We start from the raw sequence: 27145 nt of genomic DNA, 5'->3' as shown, positions 1-27145 counted from the left end.
CAATATATTTTTGTTCGAATAACCTTTCATCCAGGGCAAATTTGTATTGTAAGCACCTACCCTCCCTCTCCCCAGATCATTTACACGATTCCCTTAGTCTCTGTGCCAGACCGGAAGCCTCCTCTTTCCACCATGAAGATAGCAGCCCTCGCCGTCACTTGGCACTTACCCATCTCATCAGCCACATTTACTGCTAGAATTTTTCTGGACTCTGTTAAACATGACCTCCTCTTTGAATCATTTCCATCCCCACTCTGGGATCAGACAATTTTAATCACACCTTTTTTTAATGCCCTCGATCAATCCGGTACATGCTAGCACCTATCTTTTGTCTGTGTGTGTGAGGGCAGTGGTGGTTTAATGGTGGGATTCTTTCCTTCCATGCACAAGACCCGGGTTCGATTCCCAGCCAATGCACCTCATGTGTAACTACCACCCTGTCTATCAGTGGAGGCTGGGCTATTGCTGTGGTGTTGAACAGATTTCAACGGAGCTTCCAGATTAAGACAGAAGAGGAAGAAAAGTATGGTAATCTACTTCTGAAAATCAACAAATGGGGTCATCATGACTCAGGGCCAACTTGACAACAGCTAACAACATAGTAATATTGTATTTATTTATTTACATATTTGGCTGTCCCTATTAAACTAAACTAACTTTGAGAACAATAATTTTGTTTTAATAATCTTTGCTTCTCTATTACATAGTATGGTGATTCTAGCACTTGGTGCATAATATTTGCTTAATTAGTGTTTGATAAATGAATGCATAAGTGAATGACAAATAAATGAGAAAAATGCTGAGGTTACATATATTCAGCAACTTGCCCAAGGCCACACAGATAGGGCATGGAACCAGGATTGGAAACTGGATGACTCAATGTGTCTGACTCCAAAACTCACATCTTTCCACTATATTCCACAGAGAAGATAAAAAATTACCTTTTTCCTATACCAAAATAATGGTTCATTTTCAGTGTTATAGGAATTTTAGTATTAAAGGGTTTTTAAGCATCTTCAAGGCTCACTAGCCCAGTGGTTTCCAATAAACTCAGTGTCTTCCTCCATGGCCCCTCCACCCTCAAGGTGTCCTTGTTAAGTCACAGTGACACCAAATCAAAGAAAGCAAGGGCCACTTCATAAGTACCTGCCAACTCTACTTCCCAATCTCTCAGGAGGCCATCCCCCAATCCACAGAATGTCCCACACCCAGAGCTTGACTCCATTCAGTCCCCCATGCCTGTTCTACTGCTGAAAGTGTTGCACTGTCACCTCCATTCTCCAGCACCCCAAAGCTCCTTAGCACTGATTCCTACTCACTACCTTCTGGAGCCCCTGGGTGATGCAAACAGTTAACGAACTCGGTCAGTAACAAAAAGGTTGGAGGTTCAAGTCCAACCAGGTATATTTTGGAAGAAAGGCCTAGTGATCTACTTCGGAAAATCAGTCTTTGAAAACCCTATGGAACACAGTTCTACTCTTAACACACATGGCGTTGTCATGAGCCGGAGTCAACTCTACCACAACTGGTATAGGGTATACACCTTCTTTCCCAGTCTGTCATCAAATGATCTCTTTTCTGATATTGCCTCAGCTTAGCCTGGCCCCTTGAAAGCCCCAGGCTTCCATGAGCCTCACTCCCAGGTAGGCTCAGAACTATATGAACTAAATGCATTTATAAAGCTATTTAAATGAAAAAAAAAAATTATCTTGTTAAAATCATCTATACCCAACACTTCTGAAGAACAAATCTGATTCATAAATACGCAAAAGGACTGAAAGTTGTTGAAATGAGACTTCTCCAATGTTCTCTCCCTCCCCCACCATTTGATGCCCAGAGGAGAAGCTACCCAATCCTAATGTTTACAGAATGACATCCATCACGCAGGTAATTACTCATCCATCTTCATGCTTCCTTTTAAGTTTGCCCTTAAGAAGCCTGTGATCTCCCAAGTCAAGGGCCTCAGTGAAATCAATAAAACCTCGTCCTATCAGGCCACCAGCCAGATCATTTTCCACCTTTTAACAAGGCAGTGGTTATTAAATGCCTTGTTTGAAAACCCAAGTGGGGTCATCAGACTTTCATGATGAGAATAATCCATCAATCGTACATGTGCTATCTTTTCAGTGTCTTTGATATGAGTGATAAAGTAGGTAATGGCCTATGGTTTTTCAATATCTGAACTTGTTCTCTTTTTTTACATTGGGGCTGCAGCATAGTAAAGGGAATTTCACGACTGGAGGAAGCTTGTTAAGAGAGAAAGGAATTTCACTGCGTTATTTCAACCAATGCATTAGATGTACTGTAGGCTCCAACTCTGAGAGCTGAGCTCCAAGCAGACAGGGCCTTCTCCGAGTTCTTAACCCAGATATTCAATGACCACAGATTCTGAAACTCGTACCTTTAAGACAGACTGTACTTTCTCATAAAGGTATATACCATACTTCTTTGTAAGTTGGATTCTTGCCCTGAGTTTGTAGAAGGGATTCTATATCTAGGATCACTCAAATTAATAAGATTGAGATTGAACTCTCTTGAAAAGCAAAACAATCTAAAATCAAATAAAGTATACATACACACACTTTTTAGTGTCTCTGTGAAAACAAATCTGTCCTTGAAAACATTTCCCCATCATCATTGCTAAAGACTTGTGTTCTGACACTGTTAGACATCTATGTGAAAGAGAAAAACAATCTATCACTTGAAAAATGGAAACTCCATTTCTCTTCTTTCTGTATTCTGTTTGATTTGGCTGGGGAAGCCTTTCTGGGTTATGCATTTTCCACTTAAAATCTAATCCTTTTTATTGTTTCAAATTAATGTTGCAATTAAAAGGAGACTGTATCAAAACCCTCACTGCATTATTTCAAATTTACAGAATTAATCAACGGAATTCATCTTTCAGCCTTTGCCAACTTCCAGTAAGAGATGATAATCTGACGTTCTACTAACTAAATATTTCTATGAAGCCAGCATTCCCACACTTCATCAGGGCAATGATAATTGACATGGTGGAGGGAATCCTGAGAAACTGTGATTCCAAAGCATTTCCAAAAATATGGAAAGAAGATCAAATATACTTACATAGTTTTAATGTTCCATAAATTTTTGTATTCTAATTCTTTGAAAATAGGTAATTCCCAAAGGGTTAATTTGGTTATCTCAAAGTACCAGAGTATTTAATCACCTCCCAACACTCAACTCCGAGAATATAAGGATGTAACAGAGAGCGAGCTACTCTCGTCTTTCATTTACTCTTACCTCAGAAATAAGCTCGGCACCAAGGCCAAGGAGTGAGGTGAGCACACTTTGCACCTCCTGCCTATTCCTGTTCTCTTTCATTTTTTATTGAAATTTATTTACAGAGAATATGAACTAGGGGAAAAAATAAAATAGGTCAGCTTCAGTCAGTTCACATTTCCTGTGTAATGATAGGAGTAACAGTAGAAGGAAAAAAAAATTGGTTAAACCCATTCTCACTGAATTGATTTTGAGTCACAGTGACCCTATAGGACAGAGTAGAACTGCCCTATAGTTTCCAAGTGCAGCTGGTGGATTTGAACTGCCAAAGTTTTGGTTAGCAGCCGTAGCTCACCTTAGCTTTTAACCACTGCACCACCAGGGCTCCAGGAAAAATGGTTAGGAGGGCGATATAAGTAATCATAAGCCTTTTATTTTGGATGTAAGTATACGTTACAAAACACTCCCAGTGTGTTATTCCATTTATATCTCAAAACAAACCTCTGGGGTGGTAAGACACTGTGCTAGGGAGCACTATCTCTGGGTAGACAAAACTATCTTATTTCAAATATCTCCTCTACACCCTACATGTTGTATGACCCAGCCAAGCTATTTAATGCTCTCTGCCTCAGTTTCTTCATCTGTAAAATAGGGTTAATAATACTTACATAGTAAGGTTGACACAAAAATAAATTAGATAAGGATTAGGACAATTGATAAGATACATCAAGTGCTCACTGTATGCTAGGTAGTTATAGATCGAATTGTAACCCCTGAAGTCTTAACCTCTGGTATCTGTGAATTTGACCTTGTTTGGAAATAGGGTCTTTGAAGATGTTATCAGTTAACATGAAGTCATACTGGAGTAGAGTGGGTCCTAATTCAATATGAGTGGTGTCCTTATAAAAAGAAAAGAAGAGACACAAAGACAGGCACGCAGGGGGAAGATAGCCATGTAGAAATGGAAACAGAGATTGGAGGGATGTATCAACAAGCTAAGGAACACCAAACATTGCAGGAAGCGCAGAAGCTAGGAAGAAGTCAGGTGGACTCTGACTTTTGGCAACCTTGTATGTGTCGGAGTAGAACTGCACTCCACAGGATTTTCAACGGAAGTAGATCATCAGGCCTTTTTCCGAGGAGCCTCTGGGTGGACTAAACCTCCAACCTGTTATCCACTTGCACCACCCAGGGATTCCAGGGAGAAGCAAGAAAGGATCTTTCCTTAGAACCTTCAAAGAAAGTATGGCTCTGCCGAAAATGTGATTGCAGACTTCTAGCCTCCAGAACAGTGAGACAATAAATTTCTGTTTGCCTTTGCTAAGGCAGCCCCAGGGAACTAATACATGGATACTATGCCCAATACTCTACCTAGTGGTATAGGAAACCCTGGTGGTATACTGGTTAAGTGCTACGGCTGCTAACCAAAAAGTCAGCAGTTTCAATCCACCAGGTGCTCCTTGGATACCCTGTGGGGGAGCTCTATTCTGTCCTATAGGATCGCTACGAGTCAGAATCGACTTGACAGCAATGGGTTGTTTTATACCCAATGACCGGAGCCCTGGAGGTGCAGTGGTTAAGAGCTTGGCTGCTAACCAAAAGGTTGGCAGTTCAAATCCACCAGCTGCTGCTTGGAAACCCTATGGGGCAGTTCTACTCTTTCCTATAGGGTCACTGTGAATTGGAACCAACTCGATGGCACATAACAACAACAAGATACCCAATGATTATGTGCATTTTCTCATTTAATCTGCATACTCCCTGAGAGCTACTATAATTGTTATTTTATTGATGAGGGAACTGAGACATAGAAAAATTGAGTGACTTGTCTGAGATCACATGCTCAGTAAGTGGAAGTTTGGATCATACACTTGGCACAGTACTTGAGATATTATATTACTCTTTTTGTTCCAAACACTAGAAACTTCTTCTAATTCTTTGGACTCTTCCCTTCTCCCAGAGAGCCTTTGCACCTGCTGGTCCCTCTGCCCGCCATGCACTCCCCTTCCCTCTCTGCCTTGTTAACTCCTGTATCTCCTCCAGGTCTCAATCCAGGAGTCACTTCCTCAGAAGTGTGTCCCCCAAGCTCCTTTGTAGGTCAAATTCCTCAGTTTAAGCCTCCATAACACAAGTACCTTCACAGTAGACAACTGTCCTGTTTGCAGTTTTATATTCCATTGTATGGTTATAAATACGACGAAGGACTACCTTTGTAAGTCACCAGACTGTAAGCTCATGAGACAGGCCCCGTGCCAGTGTTTGCTCACCACTGTATCTTAGGTACCTAGCCTTCTTCCTGGCACAAAGGAGGGTGCAGTAATATTTTTATAGAATTGTGAATGAGTGGAAATACTAAATGCGTGATATTTTTGGTTCTTGTTTCTATCCTCTCCAATGTGTAGCTGAAGAAGCTAAGGTTCAGTGTGATTACCAAAATTACCCAGATGTTCTGTTCAAATTCAAACTGAAGTCTTGAGATGCTTTCCAAGGCTCTTATCATCATACTCAAAAATTTGACCCAGTGCCAAATTTGCATGATAAGAGGCAGAATAATGGCTCCACAAAGATGCCCACGTCCTAATCTCTGTAGCCAGTGAATATGTTACTTTACATGGCAAAGGGACTTTGCAGATATGAATAAATTAAGTACCTTGAGATGAGGAGATTATCTTGGACTACATGGGGCCCCAATGTAATCACAGCATCCTTGTAAGAGTGAAGTAGGGGTGTTAGAGTCAGAGAAGGAGATGTGAGGGCAGAAGCAGAGGTTGGAGCAATATACCATTGCCACATAGGGACCATGAGCCAAGGAATGTGGGCAGCTTCTAAAAGATGGAAGAGAGAAGGAAAAATTCTCCCCTAGAACCTCCATAAGAAACCAGCCCTAACAACAGCTTGATTTTAGCCTTGTAATACCTATTTTCAGAATTCTGGCTTCTAGAACCTTAAAATAATAAATTTGTGTTGTTTGGGGCTCCTAAATTTGGGATGATTTGTTACAGCAGCAATAGGTAACTACGCCAGACGTTAATGGCCTCAGGTTCATTGGTAAAGTTCTTCATGATGATGCATTGATGAAGTGTTATTGATGTTAGGCTACAAGATCAAGTTCAATGCATAGATATAACCAACACACAACTGCTTAGAGGTCCATCCTCCACCCAGCTGTGGGACATCAGGCCATCTACCCACTCTCCCTCTTCTCACTCTAATAGGAAAAGAGTCAAGAAGAAGATCCTGAAGCTGTCACCAAAATCTACCGTTTTGTAATTCTATCATATTACTTGACTTGAGACATGTCAACTCTCCAATTAAGATCACAAGTATTCTAACCCGACCCTCCCACCATGTCCATCTCCATGATTTCCTTGCATATTGTCCCACATTGAAATCTCAAATTCGATCTAGCGGCATGCTCATCATTTGCAGTTCGTGAAGATGAAAAAAACTTGAGATTTCAAGCTGCCAGTGGTCATTGTGTATGAGTCCAGAATCATCACTAAACTGGATGTCAGAATCTGGCTCCACGTTGAGTGTACCCTAAGGTTTGGCAAAATCCTGCATGGGTCGAATGAAGTGACTCTTCATGAATAAATTTTCTTTCCTAATTTACAGGAGTATTAAAAATAACTAAAATAAAACACTTTAAAGCATGATTTTTAAAATCCTACAAATTTACCAATGAATTATATATGTATATGTAACAGACAAGTTTTCTATCTGTCAGATTCCTTTAATTTTTTATCATTTTAAAGACTCAAACAAGAGAATAAGAGCAGTAAGGAAGAGCAAGCACAAGGAAAGAGTGAAGAAGAGGGTTTGCAAATAAATTCTTGGTCTTTTCTGCACTGGAGACCTGTAAAAATAAAAAGATTTAGAGCAATAAAAATCAGAGCTGTTACTGGCGTCACCACACGCCTGCTGATAGACAGATAATTTTGCTAATATGCTCAGTGGAACTTGAAAAATTGAAAAATCTATTCCCTCTATATTGTAATGGCTCAACCAATGAAAAATTTATATTACTATTGATAATGACATCCTTGGAACAAGAAAGGAGCAGGGACTAGAAGCACATTGCATTTTTAAAAATCACACCATGCATTGTTTCTGGAATGGCACAGTTCCTGTTTAACTAGTGGCTTTAGTGGCTTATCTTTGATAAGTAATATGTATAGAATGAAGATGGAGAATATTAGTAAATTAGAGGTGACAATATAAAATGGTCTTCTTCCCAAAGCAACAGTTTTAAATATGCTGTATTTCTGTATATCCGTCAGCTAGCATTATTAATGCATGGGGATATTTATAGCTTTTATACATTATAGAATTGACTCATGGTTGGCTCTGAAATGAGTATCTAAGAGACCTGTTTCATGGCCATCTTTAGAACTACAGGCAACTATAGCAGCTTTCCCAAGTGGCTCATCAGGGAGAACTCTAATCAGTTGAAAAGAACCTATCCGCCAAACCTATTCTAGTGGCTCTCAATGGATTCAGAAGGAGAAGTCTTGGTTTTGAGGGTCCCTGCACAATCACTGGATTACAGGCTTGTAGGGCAGATGGGCCAGCAGTTGCTAAAAAAAAAAAAGCAGATGAAAAATCCATTGGTTACCACCCAAGTTATGTAATTCCTGTAGTAACAGCTCAAAAAACTAGAAGGGTTCTCTCACTTTTCTGAATCCACATGTTGGTTGAGTTCGTTGGTTAGGCTAATACATTTACTGGATGTCTATGATGAGCTAATAATATAAACCAGAAGTGGTAAACTAGAGTTAGGGTTGGAAGAGAGTTACAAAAAGGACAATAAGTACTGACTTGCCCCCAACATGACCCCCAATAACCCATGCCTCCTGGTATTCATGCCCTTGTACAGTCCTTCACATACTGGATCAGAGCTGGACATGGCCAACAGAATATGGTCGAAGTAATGGTGTGTTACTTCTGAGGCTAGGTCACAAAATGGATTGCTGCTCCAGTCTTGATCTTTCGGATCACTCATTATGGGGAGAATTAGCCAGTATGCTATATGGACGCTCAGACAGCCTTGTAGAGAGATTCAAATGGAGAACGGAAGGCCCCAACCAGCAGCCAGCTGCAATCTGTCAACAATGAGTGATCCACCTTGGAAGTGAATCTTCCAACACCAGTCAAGCCAGCAGATGACTGCAGCCTCAGCCAACATCTGGCTGTAACTTAATGAGAGACCCTTAGTCAGAACTGCCAGCCAAGATACTCCTGAACTCCTGATGCATATAAGAAGTTGTTATTATTCTTTTAAGTTACTAAGTTTGGGGACAAATTTTACACAGCAATAACCAGTGCTTAAAAGACTGGTCTGACAGAGTTTGGAGGAACCCCCAAAACTATGGCCCGGGGACACTCTGTTAACCAAGAACTAAAACCATTCCCAAAGCCTACTCTTCAGACAAAGGTTAGACCGGACTATAGGACAAAAAATAATACTCGTGAGGAGTGTGCTTCTTAGTTCGATCAGATACATAAGACCAAATGGGTGGCACCTCTATGGAGGCAGGCTGAGAAGGTAGGAAGGGGCAGGAACTGGTTGACTGGACACAAGAAACCCAGGGTGGAAAGAGGAAGTGTGCTGTCATATTGTAGGGATTGCAACTAATGTCACTTAACAATGTTTACAAATTTTTATATGGGAAATTAACTTGAGCTATAAACTTTCACCTAAAGCACAATTGAAAAAAAAAGACAGTGGTTAAGAACAGAGTTAGTGAAGTTAGACAGGTTTGAGTTTGAATCCTAGCCAGGTGATTTTAGGCAAGTTATTTCACCTTTCTAGATTTCTAGTTCCTCACCTGCATAATACGGAGCGCCGGTAGCACAGTGGTTAAGAGTTCGGCAGCTAACCAAAAAGTTGACGGTTTGAATTCACCAGCTGCTTCTCAGAAACCCTATGGGGCAATTCTGCTCTGTCCTATTGGGTTGCTATGAGTCAGAATCAACTCAGTGGTGACAAGCTTGGTTTGGGGGTTTACCTGAGAGGCAGCAGTCTTTTGGGTAGCCTAAATGGCTATGATTACTCCCCATTTCTTCCCCTCTGCTGGCATCTTTGGGCTTTGGAACAAACCATTGCACCTCCCCCTCTAAAGCCTAATAAACAACAACAAAAAAACACCCCGTTGCTGTGGAGTAGGTTCTGACTCATAGCAAGCCTACAGGACAGATTAGAATTGCCCCATAGGGTTTCCAAGGAGTGAATGGTGGATTCGAACTGCTGACCTTTTAGTTAGCAGCCAACCTCTTAACCACTGCACTGCCAGGGGTCCTAAAGCCTAATGGTTTGGCTAAATAGGCAGCAGGGATAAAGAAATACAACTCCAGCCTGGTGCCCAGTGTGTGACTACCCCCTTCTTGGGGTGTTCAGGCAGGAAAATTGCATTGCACTCTGTGCAATGAAATATACCACCCATGGAATAAAAAAACAGGTGGGGAAATATCCTAGGGGCCCTAAGTCCATGCTGCAAAAAGAGTGGGTATCCATGGAAGTTTTCCATTCTGTCTGGACAGCTTTTGAGCCAGGGAAGACCCTCATGAAGAAACTTTCTCTGTTGTATACTATCTGTTGACTATGAGTTATTAAAACAGCTTTCACTATTGCCAACACCATATACATTTCTTGTATATATGACTTGATCAGGATAAATGGACATAATACCCATGGAGTGGTTGGTACCACTAGGTAGAATTCTCATCTCAGTATTCTGGTGGATATTGGGATCTCCAGACAGCCTTCAAGGTAACCTACATGTGCAATTCACTACCTGTTATTGTGCCTACTGTCATGAATCACTGGACTAGATGACCCCTAGGATACATTCAAACTCCAAAATTCTGGAAGACTCTCTCTCTCTCTCTGTAATTTATTTATTGTACATATAATTGTACATAATTATATACACATATGTGTGTGTGTATATATATGTACACATACACAACAGAAGACAAGAGAGACAATGTTTATTAAGCACTTACTTTGTGTTGGGTGTTGGACACTGGGCTAGGTAGGCATTTTACATATTTTAGGCTGCCTTTTTTTTTTTTTTTCAGTAAAATGTCTTTCTGGATTTCAGTTGAGATCATATCATTTAAAAGCTTGCTACTTTTAGAAGAGTTGGTCCAGAATGAAAGTGGTATCGTAAAAGCCATTGAATTATAATCAAGTTGTATTGCAGCAAATTAACCATGTGCAAAAGCTGGAAAGTATTTCATCAAGCAGAAACCAAGGAGAAAGCTTTATCATAACATAGTAGTAAGCTGACCCTTTTGTGCTCTGGGGATTGGGGAAAAGTAATCAATCCATTGGTGCTTACTTCCAGAAAAACTGAGGCTTACAGGGAGAGGCTTTGCCCCAGAGATACAGTACTGCAAGTCTGGGTCAACATCCTGAAAGAGCTCCTGGCCTCGACCCAGCCCTCCTCTCTACCTTCTAGCAATCCAGGCTCTGCCTTGACTTACAAAAACAAAACAAAACAATTTACTAAACTAGCCTTTTGTGATTGGGACCCGAAAATTCACCACGTTATGAGTAGTTAAAAAAAAAAAGTCTTCGAATTTGAAATGATATATTTCATTTTGTTTTTCTCTTGTTCTCTTTTCCCTTTCTGCTCTCCCCGCATTTCCTGATAAGCCTGAGAACCTTGGACATTATCGTTCCACAGCCTCTCTTTCCATTTTTTTTTTTTTTTGTGCCAATTCCAATTTGTTCTGAGTCCTGCAATAAATGAAATAAATAATAAATGAAACAGCCAGAGGCAATGGCACCATCACCCTGCACACCCAGGGGAGGACCCAGAGGTTGTGGGGAGCTCTCTGCAGAGAAGATGGAAAACAATGTCTCAGGGGCCCAATTATTTACTGTAGCTGCTGAAATGAGATGATTTATGTCGGTGACAAGGCTGTCCTGGAAATAGTAACAAACTAGTATAAATTTAGATCTCTTAGTAAAAAAAAAAAATCATCCTTAAACCAAAAAGAGACCAACTTAAAAAAAAATTAAATAACTCTTTATATGTATAGACAGGTATTGATATTTGATAATTACTGAATATTCTGCTATATTTAAAATATATTACATAATATATAATATTATATTATATATTTAAAAATATATAAATGTATCTCAAATTCATAATGTCATACAAAATAATTTGAATTAGACTATAGGTAGGAGAGAATGGACTTTTAATTGAGGCCCAGCTTTAATTTTCTGGTGCTTTATATGAATATCAAAGTGGTTAATTGGTCATGACCTTGGCAGAGAAATAAGCATGGATTAAGCTCGCTAGATTGAGATCAGGATTTGGTTACTTCAGAACAACACCCTACAAGGTCACATACTGAAAATTCAACATGTCAAATCGCACGCCTGGCCTCATTGGAGGAGCATCAAAAGGAAAGTCATCAAAGCCCTGGGAGGGCCCAAAGTTCCAATTCCCAACCCCTGGAGAGTCATTGGTGGTGCGGTGATATTAAGAGCTTGGCTGCTAATCAGAAGGTCAGCAGTTCGAATCCACCAACCACTCCTCGGAAACCCTGTGGGGCAGTTTTACTCTATCCTGTAGAGTCACTACAAGTTGGAGTCCACTTGTCAGCAACGTGTTTGGGTTTTGTTTGTTTGTTTGTTTGTTTTTTGAGAGTTATTGGGACAGAGGGGCCAGTTGTTAACTGAAACTTTTAGGATCAGCTTGTTGCATTGTCAAGATAGTTGGTAGTAAAGTTTTTTGTAAGTGTACACTATCAATTAAAGAAAAGTAAGCACTCACCCTGAGTATATGTATAATCATTTGTAATTAGGTGTTTTCCTATATATCATGTACATTGTAAAACATACACAAAAGTAAAAACTTAGAAAGAGACAATAAATAAACATAATCGGATGTTCTATTACATTCTTCACTACCCCACCACTTGTTATAACAATGTTGCCAAGATTTAGAGATGAGAGGGGTGAAGGTGATGGAAACTGAACCAGGATGAAGGTGAGGGACAAGATGTGGGAGGCCTCAGGGACTGTGGACATTTGATGTTTGCATGCCCAGGACCCAATGCTCAGGAAAACAGTGAATGATTATTGAGGCTATCAGTGTAATTGCCCACCTCTCCAAAAATATTGTATTCCTCTTCTTGAGACTGTCAGGAATGTGTGCCTACAGGGATATAGCTTCCTGACTGACCCTCACTCCACCATTTTTGGAATCTGCCTTCCCACAATCCATGTGGCAACTGGGAGACTAAACACTGATACAGATGAGACAAAGAAAAGAAAGCAAATAACCCGTACACGTGCCTACCATATTGTGGCAGGGATAGGACTGATACCATGTCTTTTTCTCAGACTTTAGTTGTGAATCACCTATACAGAATAATTGGGGAAGGTGAGGGTGTCTGAGATGTATGCCTACACTCAAACCTTCTGCTGTACTTGGTCTGCTGTGGTGCTAGAAATTATGTTTTTGTTAGTATCAAGATAATACTGGTGCAGGTGACTGATGGCAGCCGTAAGAAAGAGGCTAGACTTCCAGATCCTGAAAGCTTAGGCATCCTGGCCCCATCTCCATCCCTCCACTCTCACTCTTCTGAAGAAAGTGACTGTGAGGGAATGTGCTAGAAACCCTGGAGAGAGGTCAGGTAGGGTGAGGTTTCGTTCCTAATAGTCCTCTGCCAGCATCATTGCAGTTTTCTCCTCCAGCAACTAGTCCACAGGATCTGAACTCAGTCCCCTCACCTTCAGCTCCAATCCCTGACCAGAGGCATTTCTCCAGGGCAACTTGAAGTGCAGACAGCACATTGTGTGAGGGATTGTGGGACATCCTCCATGAGACAGGATGTTGTGAGAAAGTGACTGCAAGGAAGGGTGCTGAGGGCAACATGGATCTGACAGAACGTTCAGCACTCTGGACAAGTGCTGGGGGATGAGGAGAATGCTGTTGGGGAGATTAGAAATCTATATAGGCAGACAAGTGAGGGTATTGAATATGCTATTATGCGGGTGGATATAACTCAGTCACAATGGTAGTCATTGAAGTTGTTTTGAGCAGGGTAAATATGTAGAATGAGCTGAGTTTAAGGAAACTAACCTCATAGGACTTGTAATGGATGTATGTATTGGAGGTATAGGAATTGGAATACAAGAAAGCCTGGTATGCATGTAGGTTCAATAATTCACCATTTTTGACACCTTATTAAGGAATTAACTAAGAAATTAATTAGGTCTTCGCCACCAAGCACTGATAAGGATGGGGATAAAAAAGCAATTCTCATATATCTATGGCTGCTTACATAGAAATATATGGCTCTACAGGGCCACAATGAGCCGGAATCAACTTGACGGCAACGGGTTTGGTTTTTTTGGTTTGGTACTCATAGATAAATGCAGATGCATGGTCCCATCAGAGCTTTAAAAGAAATCAGCAAGTTTAACACAAAAATATTCCCTCTACTCCCAAACTTTACACTGCTCTCATTGTGACCAGGAAGCAAACAGATATGAAAAACTTAAAAATTGAATTAAGTTTGCTTCCGTACACATTCTTTTTGTTGTTGTTTTGTCTTTAAAAAACAAAAGAAGTATAACTGTATCTTTTTGTTCCAGAAAGAGGCAGGATTGCTGAAACAAGATGCAGCATACTCTTAGTTACTTCCAGGGTAACATCCATCACTGTATGAGTATTTCACATGTCTGTTTCCCCAACATGATTTTAAGATTCTTGAGGTCAACGTCCAAATATGTCTTCTTCACAGTGTTGGTCCCAGCTAGAGCAGTGCCTGATATGCTTATGAATTATTCTTGATTGAATAAATTGTTCAGGTCCATCAGAATGTCATAGAGATAACTTCAGATCTCATTAATGAAAACAGCTATTTTAAAACCCTACTGCTCCACCAAACAAATCCAGGCCTCTGAGGTCTAAGACCAAGTGATCTGGCTCACCTTTTGCATGCTGGGAGACCCTAATCCAAACATGTTCACACCATAACAGGAGAGAGTGTTCCCCTCACACACTTTGTGTGTCGTGGGCATGGCACATGGGCCACATGCTGAGGTGTTCAGCAAGTGTGTTATATAAATGAACTCATTGAAGCTAATGTAACATAGCTCCTCTGAGAGCTGAATGATCTTCAGTTTGTTTTTCAGGGCCTATTTTATGTATACCTGGTAAACTGAATTTGCAATATCAGACTTGCTCTGTGAATTCTGAAAATATTTCTTGAGTTAACCACAGTGCATTATATAATTATGAGGATGGGTGGAGGGGAGTTAAAAGAGGTAAACATAAAAAGTACAAGTGTTTACAAAATAATAAATGTTGGAGAGGTTGTGAAGAGACTGGAACACTTATACACTGCTGGTGGGAATGTAAAATGGTGCAATCACTTTGGAAATCGACTTGGCACTTCCCTAAAAATCTAGAAATAGAAGTACCACATAATTCAGCAATTCCACTCCTTGGAATACATCCTAGGGAAATAAGAGCCGTCACATAAATAGATGCGTGCATACCCATGTTCATTGCAGCACTGTTCACAATAGCAAAAAGATGGAAACAGCCTAGGTGTCCATCAACGGACAAATAGATAAACAAATTATGGTACATACACACAATGGAATACTCTGCAACAATGAAGAACAATGATGAATCTGCAAAACATCTCACAACATGGATTAATCTGGAAGGCATTATGCTGAATAAAATTAGTCAGTCACAAAAGGACAAATGCTGTATGAGACCACTATTATAAGAATTCAAGAAAATTTTAAACACAGGAGAAAACATTCTTTGATTCTTACGAGCTTGGGGAGGGAGGGAGAGGAGAATTCAATAACTAGATAGTAGGCAAGAATCATCTTAGGCAAAGGGAAGGACAACACACAATACAGAGTAAGTCAGCACAGCTGGACTAAACCAAAAGCTAAGAAGTTTCCTGAACACACCCAAACATGTCAAGAGACAGAGTAGCAGGGGTTGGGGTTTGGGGACCATGGTTTCAGGGGACATCTAGGTCTACTGGCATAACAAAGTTTATGAAGAAAATGTTCTGCATCTCACTTTGGTGAAAGGTGTCTGGGGTCTTAAAAGCTTGTGAGCGGCCATCTACATTGTATCAATTGGTCCCAACCCCCTTGATGCAAAGGAGAATGAAGAACACCAAAGATTTAAAGAAAATATGAGCCCAAGAGACAAAAGGACCACATAAACCATCAGCCTGAGACTCCATCAGCCTGAGACAAGAACTAGATGGTGCTTGGCTACCACCAATGACTGCCCTGACAGGGAACACAACAGAGAGTTCCTGATGGAGCAAGAGAAAAGTGTGGAGCAGAAAATTCACATAAAAAAGACCAGACTTAATGGTCTGACTGAGACTAGAGGAACCCTCAAAGCCATGGTCCCCAAACACTCTGTTAACCCAGAACTTAAACTATTTCCAAAGCCCACTCTTTAGACAAAGACTACACTGGACTATGAAACATAAAATAATACTCATGAGGAGTGTGCTTCTAAGTTCTGGCAGATACATGAGCCCAAAAGGGCGGCTCCTGTCTGGAGACAGGATGAGAAGATAGGAATGGCCAGGAGCTGGCTAGATGGACATGGGAAACCGGGGGTAGAAAGGGGTGTGTTATCTCACATTATAGGGATTGCAGCTAATGCCACATAACAATACATGTGTAAATTTTTGTATGAGAAATTAACTTCAGCTGTAAACTTTCACCTAAAGTACAAAAAAAAAAGTACAAGTGTTTATATCATTCCATAGAGTAGGTGTTAGGGCAGAATAATTGCTGTAACAAACAACCCCAAACTTCAGCGGCCTTGCACAATGTAAGGTAATGCTTCACTCATGCAAAATTCAGTGTTCCTGGTCAGGAGAGTTTCCTAGGGGTCTCTCTTGTAAGTGTGTCCCCAGGGTGCAAGATCCTTCTGTCTCCTCACATCACTATCTTCAACACGTAGCCTCTAAGATCCCCATGGAAAGGAAGGCAAGAAAGCAAAAGATGAAGCATGGGAGTTTTTATAGGTCAGTTTGGAAGCGGCTGACGTTAGCAAGGGTAAGAGGAAACAGAGTTTAACTGTGGGTCCTGAAGGAAAACGAAGTAGGTTTGGAGAACACATAGCACTATTTCTGCCACAAAGTGTTAGCAAAGTTTCTGTTTATCTCATTCCTATAAAAAACTCATATATAAAAATAGAGTTGATTCCAACTCACAGTGATCCTATAGGACACAGTAGAACTGCCCCACAGGGTTTCCAAGGCTGGAAATCTTTACAAAAGCGAACTGCTACATCTTTCTCCCGGGGAGCGGCTGGTGAGTTTAGACTGGCCAACTTTCAGTCAGCAGCTGACTGCTTAACCACCGTGCCACCAGGGCCCCTTTATCTCGTTGGCCAGTGATTTTTCCCTGTAAGTTAGGCCTATATAAGTCAAACACAAAGAGGCAATGTGATATAGTAAGAAACTATAATTGTTTTCCTTTTAATATTTGATTACTATGCTCAGCATGAGATGTGGTACACAAAAGCGTCCTAGCTCTCCAACTATTTGAGGCCACAAACAATATCCAGCTCTACTATCTAGTAGACTATGATAATAATTGTTAAAATAATTAGCACTATTTTCCATCAAATCCCTCATGATTTTGTCCCCATCTCAGTTTCAAAAGCCTTCTTAGCATTAATTCATCCTGGTTGCCTTCCAAAACCAGGCTGATGCATTTTAAGTGGTTATTTTACAAGAGAGATCTACTTTTCCATTCTAGAAGAGATGACCTTTATAAATTCTAAGACCTAATCATTTTAGTTAATTCAAAACAGGTGGGAAATACCTTATAGGAAGTCATTTGTTATGCACAAGATTAAGCTGAAATGTCATCACCTCTCTGTTACTCTCTCTCTCAGACTTCCTTTCCCAGATATAATTAATTGCTGCTCATCTGTGTTTTCCTAGCATTTTATGTACACCCAAGTTTTAGAATGAATCACGTTGTGGTGTCATTATTTGCTTATGTGTTTGTCTTCCCCCAAAACTTGACCTCCTCCAGGCTAAAGGAGTGTGTATCTTTATGCCCTGAAAGATCTGCTGGCACATAACAGGCACAAGATAAGTGTTAGAAGTCAAACTGGTCATGCTTCTTCCTTTGTGTCCTGTAGCCCTGAATCCACACCACCATTATACTGCTTACTAAACTGCATTGTGATTTGTTTTATGTACAAATGCGACTCTCTGCCTACTAAATTGTAAACTCTTCAGAGCAGGAAAAATATCCTACGTGCCAATTGCCTAGCATTTATTTATCTAAATTCTAATTTATTAGGTCCAGAAATCAATATTATTAAAATCTTCCAGGTGGTTCTGATGCAAGGCTAAATTTATGAAAACCAAAAGTGATTTTATATGCTTGTACCAGGGTGGCATAAATGGTTAAATGCTGAACTACTAACCGAAAGGCTGGCGGTTCAAACCCGCCCAGAGACTCTTCAGACTTAAGGCCTGGTGATCTGCTTCAGAGCATTTTATGGAGCAGCTCTACTCTGTGCACATGGGGTCGCCATGAGTTGAAATCAACACAATGGCAACTAACAGCAACAACCATATATGTTGTACAAGAGGATAAAAAAATAGATAACTGAAGAAATCATAGAAAAAGGTAAATAAAGGTAGCAAAAATGACATGCACGGTCCAAGAATGAGATGAGAACATACGAGGCATGGCAGGGCATCCTATACCATATTTGAGAAAAGGGAGCCATAAGCTGGCTTTAAGCTGTCTAGTAAAGTAAAAAGGGCCACATTCTGTGCTATAAAATGGGGTGTCTAAAACATCGAGCAAACTGTTTTCTTGAGACAATGATGGTTTCTTTTGGTGTTTTAAATTTTTGTTTCCCTTTTATAGCTATCGACAGGTTTTTGTGAAACCAAGTGTTATGGGTTGAACTGTGTGCCCCAAAAATGTGTATCAACTTGGCTAGGCCATGATTCACAGTATTGTGTCCATCATTTTGTGATCTGACGTGATTATCCTAGGTATTGTAAATCCTAATCTCTATACGTAAATGAGGCAGGATTAGAGGCAGTTGTGGTTAATGAGTCAGACTCAATCTATAGGAGTAGGTTGTATCTTTAATCAATCTCTTTTGAGACATAAAAGACAATCTAGCAGAGAAGGGAGGTATCTCATATTACCAAGAAGGAAGAGCCGGGAGTGGAGCGTGTCTTTTAGTCCCAGGGTCCATGTGCTGAGAAGCTTCTAGAGCAGGGGAAGGTTGAGAACAAGAATCTTCCCCCCAGGACCGACAGAGAGAGAAAGATTTCCACTAGAGCTAGCAGTCTGGATTCAGACTTTTAGCCTTCTAAGCTGTAAGAGGTAAATTTCTGTTTGTTAAAGCCATCCACTTGTGGTATTTCTGTTATAGCAGTGCTAAGACACCAGGTATTATAACCATGAGTTGCAAATTTGCTAGAACTTTTACATATGAAACCTGGAACAATTGTTAAAGTGTGAGAGATGAGACATCTCCGTCTAAGATGAAGTTACGAGAGATTCACAGAGAATAAAAGATTAGCACAACAATTATAGAAGGTCCTTAATTTATGTTCTTCCTCTCAGGTCCCTGATGTCCTCAGTCCAACAGTGAGCATACATGGGCCCTGCGATGGCTTCAACAAGATCACATTAAGGGAGAAATGATCTCTTCTACACAGTCTAGTATCTTTACCTAACAATGGCATTTTACACTTCAACCACCAAAGCTTTTCAAATGCTACTGTCAGCTAGCTGCATAAAAATTGCCTAGGGGAACGTATTTTTCTTAAACAGAAATTCCAGGAAATTCTAATTTATTAGGTCCAGAAATCCATATTATTAAAATCTCCCAGGTGATTCTGATGCAAGGCTAAATTTGTGAAAACTAATATATTCCTTGATAATAGAATATAAGTTAACTTTCCATCAGACTTATCCTTCATATTCCCATTTCACCACTCCCAGGTTCTGTAGTTTGGTACATATATTCCTAGAGATATAGCTACTAGAAAGTAGCTCTCCTGGTCCTCATTGGTGGGAGGTAAGGCCCATCAGTTCTATGGCCCTACCTGAAAGTTAGGGCGCTAGGAATAACTAGGGGCTCTGGTGGTGGAGTGGTTAAATGTTTGGCTGCTAACCAAGAGGTTGGCAGTTCCAGTTCAGAAGCCACTCCTTGGAAACCCTATGGGGCAGTTCTACTCTGTCTGATAGTGTTGCTATGAGTTGGAATTGATTCAACGGCAATGGCAACAGGGAGAATAATTAGCACAGGTATTCTAGAATATCCAAACAAGCATCATGTGCCACATTAGTGGAAATATAAAATTTCTGGCAGAGAGTCTCTAATGTACTAGTAAACCAATCCAGGAATCCCCAAAATTGTTTCCATTATACAACACCAACATTAACAACTACCATCTATCAGCTATTAAATATGGTCCAGGTGTTGTGCTCTGTGCTTCACAGGGCCTTTCATTTCATACCCAGAAGAGCCCAATGAAGTAGATGTCATCATTCCCACTTTACAGATAATCAAATCAAGGTGTAAAAGAGTTAAGTGACTTGCCTAAGACTATACAAATAGAAAATGGCAAAGCCAGAGTTTGGTCCTAGTCTGACTTCAGAGCCTACGCTCTGTAAGACTTGCCATCCTGCCCAGAGCCAGAGGTAACACCTTAAATATAACAGATATTAGAACAGAAAGGGAGAAAAATGTCTAAAACCTTAAGAACAGGGAAGAAGCTTGCTAGAATTTAACAGGCATGTAATACTGAAAACCACTAGAAAATACTACCCATCAAGATATGTGCTTCATTTATCCCAACTAGACGTCTTCCAGGAATAGAATTTTAGTTATGAAGTGCCTTTCACAGAGTAGTATTCCAATTTACTCCAAGCAATAAATGAATGAAGGAATGAATGATCAGACATGCCAAATTGATGAGGAAGAACCCAAAGAGAAGGAGGATGGGGGAAAAGATTTAAAGTACGTCATATTCTAGCCAAATTGTATAATATTTTTACATATGGTCCAAAACTAGAATATTCATTTCATCATTCTAGACCTTATCTGTGAAAGAAAGGATTTGGATCCTATGATGACTAAGTTTTCACATCACTCTTACATTTTAAGCCTACTCCATTATCACCCAAATCTTATGGCAATTTCCAGGGGAGTCTGTAGATTTTCTTCCTATTTTACATACACTAGCAAGACAGTTTGAAAAGACAGTTGCAATGTTATAACTTCCTAAAACAATATTTTTTGGTCCATATTCATACATATTATCTAAGAATTGCTTTCAGGTAAGATCAGAGAATGGAAGTTTGCTAGAGAAAATGACATGAGGGAATCGTGTTAGTGAGTTTAGTTATTCTGGGACTACTGGGCTTTTGACACAAAAGGAGTCCAACACGTTTCACACAGAACATGTCTCAAGTGCATGGGCTTGTTCAACTGATGCATTTAACTGTCAAGAATTATTTTCTGGGCATGTGTGAATTTGCATGAAAGAACATGACTAAGATTCCGGAGAAAGAACCGCAGCATTCCACGAGGTTTCAAGGAAATTCATATGAATGAAGGAGGACCGTAAAGAGGTTGTACCTGGTGAAAGTACCAGTGTGTGTGCAGCCCCATTCCTATTTCTGAGTAAGCTCACACCCACTCATACCCACCCGCAAGGACACATAACTGGCATGAGTATAGGACAGCTCCCACAGGCAGATCAAGGTCCAGGGCTATGTGAAGAATTTGGATTTGATGCAAGAATGCAAGCTGGGGTGCTTCCCCTACAGCACAGGCGACATGTCTGTCTCCTTCTACAATAAACTTCTTGAGAGATGCATTTTGTTTACACATTTTATATCACGCATAGTGCCCGGCACATAAAAAAAAAAAAAAAAATTTGGCACATAATCACTATTAAATACCAGTTTGTTGAAAGACTGATTCAATAAATCGGTGAATGAATGAACACTAGATTAAAACAGTCCACTGTAGACTAGTGCACCCATAGAAATGATATTCTAGCCTCCTGACTGCTCTTGCTGCCTGGACAGGAGCCAGATGATAATAATTCCTTCCATTATCAGAGGACTTTAAAATTTACAAAGTAAGTTCATGTCTGTTAAACTCATTTTATCCCCACCACAACCTCTTATACACACACACACACACACGTACACATACACACACCCATATGCACATATACAAAACATACATAAATATATAAGGAGCCCTGATGGTACAACAGTTAAGGCTCTGCTGCTAACCAAAAGGTTGGCAGTTCAAACCCACCCAGTGGCTCCACAGGAGAAAGAACTGACGACCTGCTGCCATAAAGATTACAGCCTAGAAAACCCTATGGGGCACTTGTGCTCTGTCATACTGACCCCTATGAGTCCAAATCAACTCAACAGTACCTAACAACTATATATGTGCGTGTGTGTGTGTGTGTGTGTATAAAATCTCCCAATGGAAGAATACATAAGGAGTAATAACTAGACCTAACATATATATATATATATATATATATATATATATATATATATATATATATACACCCCAGAAAACCAGTGCCATATAACCAAAAACAAAGCCCCTTGCTGTCGAGTTGATTCCATCTCATAGTGGCCCTATAGGTCAGACTAGAACTGCCCCATAGGATTTCCAAGGAGTGGCTAGTGGATTCAAACTGCCAACCATTTGGCTAGTAGCTGAGCTCTCAACCACTGCAGCACTAGGGCGAAAAAGGGGAAGACTCTCAACGGGATGGACTGACACAGTGGTTGCAACAATGGACTCCAGCATAATGATTGTGGTGATGGGCAGTGTTTCGTCCTGTCGTGTATACGGTCACTATGAGTCGGAACCGACTCGATGGCACCTAACAATGACAACAACTATATATGTTTATGTATATACAGGTTTCCCCTGATATCTTAAAGTAGAGCATTCTTATGAAACCTTTCACAAGCTGAAATGGCATAAAGCACAGAGGCAATTACCATTTTATATGGGGAAAATTTTTTGAGCATTCCCAGACTCAAAAAATAACCTACCAAATCCTACCAAATAACACATTAAACCTAAAGTAACACGAACATGTAGTAAAAGCAGGAATGCTAAGTGTAGTTCCCAGGGAAGGAGCTTGGGGATGCCACTGTCTCTGCTCGGGTGCCTCTTTAAGGGCTCCCTGTAAAACAAATGCTGAACGCTATTTCTGCTTTTTTGCCTTTTTTCGTAAATGCGAGAATCCTCTTTGGATTTCTTTCAGTTAGCGAAAATGGGTACTAATGTAGGTCTTTTGTAAAAGTGAAATGGCTTAAAGACAACTTTTAAAAAGGGGAGTGTACCTATATATATATTTACCAATATATATCTCACATACGTAATATATACATATATATTTTTATTAGGTCTAGCTATTACTCTTTGTCTACTCTTCCATTGAGAGCTTTTATATATACATGTATACATATATATAGTTCACATACATAGATGCATATATATTTGTATATACATGCATATATTTACAAATATATACACTCATACATATAATACATTTTATGTCCAAGAGACAGGGAAGCAAGGTCAGGTTTGTGATAACAAAGCTGGCCCACTGGTAGGCAGCAGTGGCTTCTACCAGTTCTCTACTTCTGGGTTCAGTCCTTTCTCTCTAAACACTCATTCTGTAGCCTATTTACTAGACTGACATGACTTCTTATCTTCATACTTTCATTGTCCTTATAATACCTGTGGACATCGAATTCACGCAAAAAGAGATAGTGAAATGTACCTTGCACAAAAGACCCAGTTCCCTCTCAGACTACCTCATCCTTTAGCACAAGAAAGGAAAGACCATTGCATTGTGGGAGTTTGAGGCACAGTGCAGAAACTATAAGAAAGCTAAGAAAGCAGAGGCTGAAAATTTTGATCGGGAGCTTCAGCCAAGAAAACTCCAGTGTGCGGCTATCAAGAGACACAGCTTTCTTTGAACAGTCTTTAGGCCTGTCTGACACCTAAAAAGCACAGCTGTATGAGTGCTGGACTAGAAAACAGGGCAGTGGTGGCAAGTCATGGGACAGACATCAGTGCCCAAGGTGGGGAAGGCAGTGCTCCAACTGCATCGTCCTCTGGACTATCAACACAAGGAGAGCGATGGGGCAGCAACTCTAATTACTACTATTCACTGAGCCTCCACTCCCAGGAGGCCCTGTGTTAGGCACTTTGCACATGCTATTATTGCTGATAGCTGCCTTAGAGTAGATTCCAACTCACACGGACTCCATACTGTACATTTAATACTCACAAGAACATAGCCAATGGCTGTACTGTGCTCTTGCCACAATTGAGAAAAGTCCAATACCCGTATTCAAACCCAGTGCTGTCTGAAACCAATGACCTGGTTTCTTCCACAATGTAGATGCTCAGATGCCTTCTATAAGTACTAGAGAAAACCATAGATGTGGATCTAAAAAAAGCTGGCATGAGTTTCCCGGCACTAGAATTCTCTACTCCATTCAGTAATGAAGCCATATTCAAGAGCCACTCTGAGAGAAAGGAAAATGCAATTCATCAAACTGATGGTTTGTGTTCTTATACTAAGAAATTGACCTTCAAAACTGAGTGTTTCAATCTACAGAGGGATAATGTATATGTTCTAATAACCATAGACTTTCCATTTTCATTATCATAAAAGAAATCTTTTGTCGAAAAGACAGTCTCAAAGGCATCCAGCCACCCTTATTTAAAAAAAAAAAAAAAAGTAAAAGACTTTGGAAACATGTAGATTCCCTCTTTTGCATTGATTTAAAAATTAAATATAAAGTAGTATTCAGGTAAAGATGTTTGGTGTTTAGTGAATGTAAGACATTTGAAAAAAAACAATAAATTGGGATTTTCCATGATCCCCCAACATCTCTTATTCTTACAGGAATGCATGTGGAATCCAGCCATTAACAGGCAATGAAACATACATTTAACCCATGCTTCCTTTTTTTTTTCCAGGGAACAAAAGCCTCACTTCAACAATCTTCTACCCTGCCACCTCCTCAGCCTTCGCAGTCTATGAAGCAGTAAAACAGACACATTCCTTCAGCTCCCAAGTCTTATGTATTGTATTTTTTTAATGATGTACAATTGATTCAGTGCCTTTGGACTTCCTCTAAACATCCAAGCCACTTAGGATCATTAAAATGCTTTCAGAATGCAGAGAATGTATCCCTCAAGTACTCTTTGCCAGTCACTGTAGATTGAACATTGCCTCTGTCTCACCCAGCCTGGGTGTCAGCTCAAGGCTCATTACTGTAAATTACTAACATTAGAAATGTTGAATCACAAAGATGAATTATGGAAAACTTATGCAAGAGTTATTAGGTGTGGTGCAGTGAATTACTTAATATAGCCCTTTTAGCCATGCATGGTCTTGTGACTCCCACAAAATGATTGGATGGGACTATGCAAATAAGGTGCGTATGGCCCACCAAGGGGACTGAGCAGCACTGCTAATAATGCAAATAAGGTGCGTGGAACCCTTGTGGGGTGGAACCATGCAAATAAGGCATATAAGGGGATTGATCAGTATTGCCATCCTACTAGGCTTAAAATAAGTTAATTCCAGAGGCTTAGGGGGGACCTCACTACTATCAAGAAAGGAGAACCAGAAGCAAAGTGCATCCTTTGGACCCCAGGGTCCCTGCACTGAAAAACTCCTAGACCCAGGAGCCAGAGAGAGCTGTAACACTGGAGATGGTGAGACAGAGAGAAGCAGCAGCAGAGAAACAGCAGCAGCAGAACCAGAAGACCAGTGCAAGACTGTGTGATGGGCTTCCCCACCTACGGAGCAAGGTGGCTACAGTGGGTGCACTGACCCACAGAGCGAGAAAGCTGAGCCCCTTCCGGCAAGAAGCTTGCAGGTAGAGTAGGGTGCCTCTGGGCACTTGGCAGAGCCAGGCTTGCCAACCCGCAGAGTGAAAGACCTCAGCACCTTCAGGCCAAGACTTACCAGTGGAATGGGGTGCCTCCAGGCACTTTTTGATAGAGCTAAAAAGCTGTTAACACTTGGCCTATGCGCCAAGGGGTTAACGCGTTGAGGGTCAGAGAGAGGTCTTCCTGTAGGCACAGCTGAGAAGCAGCTGTCCTGACCAAAGAACTGTATCTGGAGCCCTTCCTGATCCTGAATTGTAACCTTCAAATTCCCTAATAAATCCCATAACTGTGAGTACGATCTGTGAGTTCTGTGTGGCCATTACAACAAATTATTGAACCCAGCAGAGAAGTTGAGAGCGCCATGAGAGGGACAGCTGGTGTCACAATGGGAAAAAAGGTTAGAGGGTAGAGGTATGTTTGACCTCCACCTCATAGAAATCAGCTTTGGGCTGATGTTGATGGTGATTCTCCTCAGATGTTGCCATGCCACCATTTTTACACTAAGTCATGTGTCAGCACAGTGTGCTAGGTGTTAATGTAAGAATAAAAGTTTCACGAGTTTCAAAGGTACTTATCTCCTGTATCAATGCTTATCTCACTGTGTAGGAATGTAGGGTCGAATTTAAATGGAGACCACTATCCTGATTTCTTTCCTTGAAGGTGCTCACTTCTGAGAGATGGCTCAGTTTGACAATATATAAAACACCATGAGAATAACCACAGAGGATTCAGGCTGGTTGGCCAGAGGTAGAAGCAACATTTGGCCATGTTGAATTAAGTCCATTGCCTTGGGACCCTCATTTGGGGAACCCCCAACCCATGGTAGTGAATGGTAGAGAGACAAGGACTCAAAGAGGTAGAACATGTCAGGAGGTCTTGTGTATTTAGGGACTGAGAGTTTCAAAACAATATAAATTATTTAATTTAATTAAGGTTCCACAAGTCACATAAGAAAATCAAGTATATTATAATACATTTATAATCATATATGTAATTATTGTGTTGTAGGACTTTCCTAACTTTCACACACATGCCTTAGACTTGTTAAACATTTCAGTGTTGCCCTCCCTTCAAGTTCCTCTTAACCTGATTTTGCCTTCGTTAAAAAAAAAAAATTACAGTGGAAAGGTAGTTCAGAACTACCTTCTAAGTAAGTTAGTGGCTTTCAATTTTTTTAACCTTGATTCATAATAAAATTTATATTTTACATTGCAACACAGTGCAAACATATAAATATATAAATAAATGTACACACACTTAATGAAACAATACTACTTACCTTTGATAAGTAACAACTGAAGAAATTAAGAAATGATGGAAGGTTACAACCACACAGTGATATATTATGCAGTCAATAAGCATACTTACCTAGGATATTTAATAACATGGTACAATTCTCCTAATAAAACAATATAATTAAACACAGAAAAATGTAGTAAAACAGCTGTGTATATATGATATGACCACAATTTTTAATCCAACACTACTTTGATAAATTCAGACTGCTAATGTAATTTTTTTGAGGACTCAGGAGGAAAAAGGGTCTTAAAGTTAACAGCGTCCAACTCATACTCACTCTCCAGAAAACCAACAGAATGTAGTTTATCAAGGAAAAAGATGAGAAGCTTTATAAAACTATTTTTAAAAAAGTCACAAATTCCTAATAAATTCAGACTGTTTTAATAACCAATTCTAATTATTCAAAGCATGAGCCTCAATTAATTAAAATAACAACAGTAACAACTACTAAGTACCTGCTTTTGGGAATTCTCTTCATGCCTACCAAAATGAAAAATAAAACTAGAGTGATTCATAATCATGATTCTATGCCATGCAGCTAATGAGAAATATTGACTTACTTTACTACGCATTTATTCATTGATTTATCTAAGCACGCATTATTTTTGAGCCACTAT

This window comes from Elephas maximus, chromosome 15 (genome assembly GCF_024166365.1).
Source record: "Elephas maximus indicus isolate mEleMax1 chromosome 15, mEleMax1 primary haplotype, whole genome shotgun sequence".
NCBI lineage: Eukaryota > Metazoa > Chordata > Mammalia > Proboscidea > Elephantidae > Elephas > Elephas maximus.
Note: the sequence above shows the minus strand (reverse complement) of the source record.